The sequence below is a fragment of the Otolemur garnettii genome, unplaced genomic scaffold (assembly GCF_000181295.1).
Source record: "Otolemur garnettii isolate 467f Iridium unplaced genomic scaffold, OtoGar3 scaffold00217, whole genome shotgun sequence".
Lineage (NCBI taxonomy): Eukaryota > Metazoa > Chordata > Mammalia > Primates > Galagidae > Otolemur > Otolemur garnettii.
In genome coordinates, this window is record NW_003852612.1 from 2,324,451 (window position 1) to 2,329,553 (window position 5,103).

The 5,103-nt window shown below is 45.6% G+C and overlaps 1 protein-coding gene across 4 annotated transcripts in view; it reads right to left on the reverse strand.

Annotated features, from left to right (window-relative positions):
- Positions 1-5,103, reverse strand: part of NCOA4 (nuclear receptor coactivator 4) — a 27,583-nt gene that overhangs the window by 13,694 nt on the left and 8,786 nt on the right. Inside the window, exon 1 of one of the 4 annotated variants that reach the window (XM_023508006.1) lies at positions 4,258-4,322. The exons of 2 other annotated variants lie outside the window; for them this stretch is intronic. The gene's annotated coding sequence lies outside the window, so the exon portion shown is untranslated. Of the gene's footprint in view, positions 1-3,743; positions 4,178-4,257; positions 4,323-5,103 lie in introns of those variants that run through there. One more of the 4 variants, XM_023508007.1, reaches the window with a different exon arrangement.

Below are 5,103 nucleotides of genomic sequence, written 5' to 3' on the forward strand. Positions count from 1 at the left end.
AAAAAAAAAAAAAGAAAGAAAACTTTTACATGGGCTAGCTGTTTGTTAGATTTGAGGGAAAAATACCTTGTATGCCTTTTGACTACATTTACTAAAAGTACAGCATTTGTATAGGACTTGTCTGTTTCCTGTTTATTAGATTAAAAATTTCTGAATGACACACTTTTAGAAGAGGGCATTTAGAAAACAGAAGCCCCAAAAACCTTGAAAAAAAAAGTTCTGCAGGAAAGAAGTCTGTTTAGTCTAGATAAGAAACATCTCTGGAGACAAACATGATTACTATCCTCAAATATATGAAGACTTGTCAACTATAAGAATTAGACGTGTTCAGAATAGACCCAAGGGTGGGGGTTGACTAATAGAAGACATTTTACCCAATATAGGAAAGAAATTCCTGACGGTCCTGGAAGCAATGACCTCCTCAGAGAAGCCTACCCAGTGTAGAGTCCTCCACATGACTCATGGCCTGTTTGAGACAAAGGGAACTCTGACAGGCCTTGACTGCATCTTCAAGATGAAGTTTAGAGCCAGGCGTCTGGCAAAAAGCTGCATGGGGCAAAAGTAATGTTGAGTCCCACCCTCAGAAATAAAACAATGGGAAGAGAAGCAGGCAAACAGGATTACTTTCCACTGTCTCAGCAAAAGATTCAGATTCAGGAACTAGAAAGTTCCTACAAGAAACTGAAGGATTCAGGAAATTTTCTAACTTCCCTTGTTAATTATTACCAGTCTGTTTCCCCATAATGATCTATAAAAAGAAGGGCTACCTCAATTGGATTTGACAGAAATCACTGGGGAAATTTTTTCCAAACTTGCCAACACTAGCAGTACTTTGCTGACTCTGTTTTCTCAAAGGAAGCTGCCTGTTAGAGCAGGGTATTAGTATGCACTTGGCACACACTCAGGGGTCCTCAAACTATGGCCCACAGGCCACATGCAGCCCGGTGAGGACATTTATCCAGGCCCGGTGAGGACATTTATCCAGCCTGCCGGGTGTTTTTGCTGCCGCTGCCTGTCCTGCTTAGCCGCAGCCTGTCCTTTTAAACTATAGTCCAGCCCTCCAACAGTCTAAGGGACAGTGAACTGGCCCCTTGTTTAAAAAGTCTGAGGACCCCTGGTAGGGACTTTTGTGAAATACCTGCATAAACCAGCATAGTGGCTCACACTCACACCTGTAATCCTAGCACTTTGTAAGGCTGAGGCAGGTAGATTGCTTGAGCTCAGGAGTTCAAGACCAGCCTAAGCAAGAGCAAGATCCCATCTCTACTAAAAATAGAAAAACTAGCAAGGCGTTGCGTTGTGGGGAACACTTGTAGTCCCAGCTACTTGGAAGGCGGAGGCAAGAGGATCTGTTAAGTCCAAGAGTTTGAGGTTGCTGTGAGCTATGAATCTACCACACTCTGCTCAAGGTGACAAAGTAAGACTATTAAAAAAAAAAAAAAATGCATAAAATGGTTGAAAATGCTGGCTCAGATTTGGAGAGCTGGACTGTCACCTTATTACCACAAGTTGCTTTACTTTGCACTTAAGTGCACTTTACTTTGCACTTAAGTCAGTCATGCAAGGCATGTTTAGCTGTCTTTCAAAAAACCTAGAACTCTGGAACAAGATGGGAGATAAACTCAAATGCATACACTGCTGACTAGATTCGCAGATCCCCAAAGCAAGTCTTCTCAATTAAATCACAAATACTATACAACTACCCAATAAAAGCAGACTACAGCAAAAGTATACCCACTGGATTTTCCCCTTATCAGCTACAGACAGACTGTAGAATGGTATTAAAAAAGTTACAAAACCGATTTTTCCATATACTGTTACCACATTTATTTTCAAATTAAAATAAGTGTTATCCTTCAAAACAGTCACCTTTAGAATTGTGAATATGAATTCAAAGCATAATGAGTTGAAGCCTGAGCCTCCTTTATAATGTCACATCTAAAAAGACTTGTATGAGGTAACTAATTCACACAGCCATTTTCAGTAAACTGTAGCAAACATGATGGTGAAGAAATCACCCTGTAATCTGACAAATCTGAGCTCTGGCTGTGTCTACAAGCTGGAGACCCCCAAGCTAATAACTTAATCTCTGAGCCTCAATTTCTTCTAGAAAAAGGAAGACAGCCTACAGGCAGGTTCAAGTAAGAAGACTCTGCCTGTCAGCAATTAACCCAGCTTCTGCAAACTATAAGCACTCCATGTTACTTTTTAACATTGCCAGTTATTATTAGCAGGTTAAGCTGATGGAACCTCCATCCTTGGGTGGAAAGAAATATAGAAAAAAGGCTGAAGCTGCAAGCCATTGAAGCAAGCAGGCCCTGACTTAGAATCCTTTACTCATCCACCAGTGATAATGACCTCAGACCATCTGATCTTTTGGAACCTAACTTCCTAATTCATAAATGAAGACAATAACATAGACTCACAGACTTCGGGATAAGGAGGTGGTGCTTCTTTAATAAATATTTGCTCCTAATCTAGTCTTTCACTACACAACACACCAAAAGGCAAAAATTTTTATTCCAAAGGTTCAGTAGTCTAAACTCCCTAATATATACAAAGTATAAACACTTTTGACTTTTTTTTCCCCATAAAAAGTCTTGACCAGAGCTTAGGAGTTTGAGGTTGCAGTGAACCATGATCATGCCACTGCACTCCAGCTTGGGCAACAGAGAATCTGTCTTTAAAAAAAAAAGGACTAGCTGAAATCAGCTCTAATTCTAAAATTCAAATCACTAAAAGATTACTAAAAATGTCTCTTTATTTTCACCACTATAATCTAAACTACTGCCCTACCACTTTCAAAAGACGATTGTGTCTCAGACGGTGTTTTTTATTTGTTTGTTTTGTTTGAGACAAAAAGTTTGGAAGGAAGGGGGAAGTGACAGGAGGTGGAAAGAAACACTCCTCTAACTAACTGAACCAGGAGTTTCCTCAAAGACAAATTCTACAAACTGTATATGCCATTCTCACACAATCCCCCGCACTAATCTAGTTAGTAAGTGGGAAGTAAGTGGAATAAGACTTGAGCAACTGGCAGCACCCGCAGCTCAGTGGGCAGGGCGCCGGCCACTGTGGCCTGGGCCAGCTAAACAATGACAACTGCAACAAAAAAACAACAGCTGGGCATTGTGGCAGGTGCCTGCAGGCCCAGCTACTCGGGAGGCTGAGGCAAGAGAATCGCTTGAGCCCAAGAGTTGGAGGTTGCTGTGAGCTGTGACGCCACAGCACTGCATCGAGAGCGACAAAGTTAGACTGTCTCAGGAAAAAAAAAAAAAGATAAAAATAATAATAAATTATTTAACAAAAAATAATATTCTACAAATAAACCTTGTGACATTGCTGCTTTTTTTTTTCTTGAGACAGAGTCTATGTCCCCCCCCCACCCCCGTAGAGTCCTGTGGCGTCATAGTCACAGCTCACAGCAACCTCAGACTCTTGGGCTCAAACAATTCTCCTGCTCAGCCTCCCGAGTACCCGGGACTGCAGGCGCCCGCCACAGCGCCCGGCGATTTTTAAGAGACAGGGTCTCGCTCTGGCTCAGGCTGGTATCGAACCTGTGAACTCAGACAATCCGCCCGCCTCGGCCTCCCAGAGTACTGGGATTACAGGCGTGAGCCACCGCGCCCGGACATTACTTTGTAACACTTTCTTATAATGTCCGAACTTTTTTTCTACCAAGAAAAAAAGGTTGTTTTGGATATCATAATTAATTAACTGAACGAGTTACAGAGTTTACCTACCCGAGTCTCAGCCCACTTTAAATTCGTTACCAAGTAATTTCTTTAATCCAGGACCCGGTTCTCTGCAATCTCTTTAAAACCACGCAAATAAACGTTAGTATCTCAAGATAATTTAAATAAGGTAATTATAAATTCACTGCAGATATTTTAAGTTTTTTAACAACACTTCAGAGCTCCTTGTCTACCTTTATACAAGTAACCGCGACCGATCAATCCCAGCACATCAGCTTTCTGAAGCACTAACTGAAAACCGAACGCAAAATCCTAAATCTAGCAATAGGTTTGCGCAAGCGCTTTCTAGTTCGAAAGCGACCGTGACTCACACGGGTTTCCAGGCTTCGCAGGCTACCCAGCCGCCGTTAGAGCGCGGTCCCCGGGGCTCCGGCAGCCGCTCGGGAGCTCGCACCGCCACCGCGCAGCACGCGCGCGCGCGCACCCGGGCCACGGGGCCTCTGCCCTGCCTGGCTTCGGCCCCCAACGCCTCCCGCTGTGGCCCCTCCGCAGCCCCACATACCTTGCAGGCCAAATTCCTGCCGAGCCAACCGTTCACCAGCAACAGGCAGCTTTAACCCCAGCCTGGGTGCGGCAGGGGCCGGCCGCGCCCCGCCCCGCCCCCGCATCACATGGCGGCCACCCGCGAGCCAGAGGCCGCGCGCCCGGGGCCCGGCAGGAGTCTCCGCCCACCGGCCCCACCCCCTGGGCGCCCTGGGCTCTGCGGCCGGGGGACACCGCCCAGACTCCTGGCTAGGCGCCAGCCGCCCCCTCCCTGACGCCTCCGGCGAAGCCAGCTGAAGGCTAGCCTGACCCGACGAATACCTGAAGCTCCTCTCCCCTCCCCTCCCCAGTTACACCCCCTCCGCGTCTTCAGAGACGTCACAAACTAGTTATTATTAGAATGTTCCTAGCCAATAGCGTGTGACCCACTGTCGGGGCAGCTCACAGACAACCCCTCCCATCTGCGACTTATCCCTGCCTCTATCTGTACCCTTAGTCCTTCGGTGTTTCGGTTTCTCCCTCACTCAGATCCTCAGCCCAGTGCTCTCTTTAATACCTTATGGATCCTTTTCATTTAACAAAAGGCTGGGGCTAGGGTAGGGTAAACTCTGTCTACCTACCAGATGCCAGGCACAAGTCTAAATGGTAGGAATACAGTGAACATGACAGCCTGACCTGGAGAAGCAGTGAAATACAGTAGTTAGGAGGACTGACTCTGGAGCTCAACCATTTGGGTACAAATCCTGGCTTCAACACTTAGATGCGATGTAATGTTAGGCAAGCCAATTAATCTATGCCTTGGTTTCCCCATCTGTAAAACGAGGATGATAAATACGGCCGAGTGCAGTGGCTCACGTCTGTAATC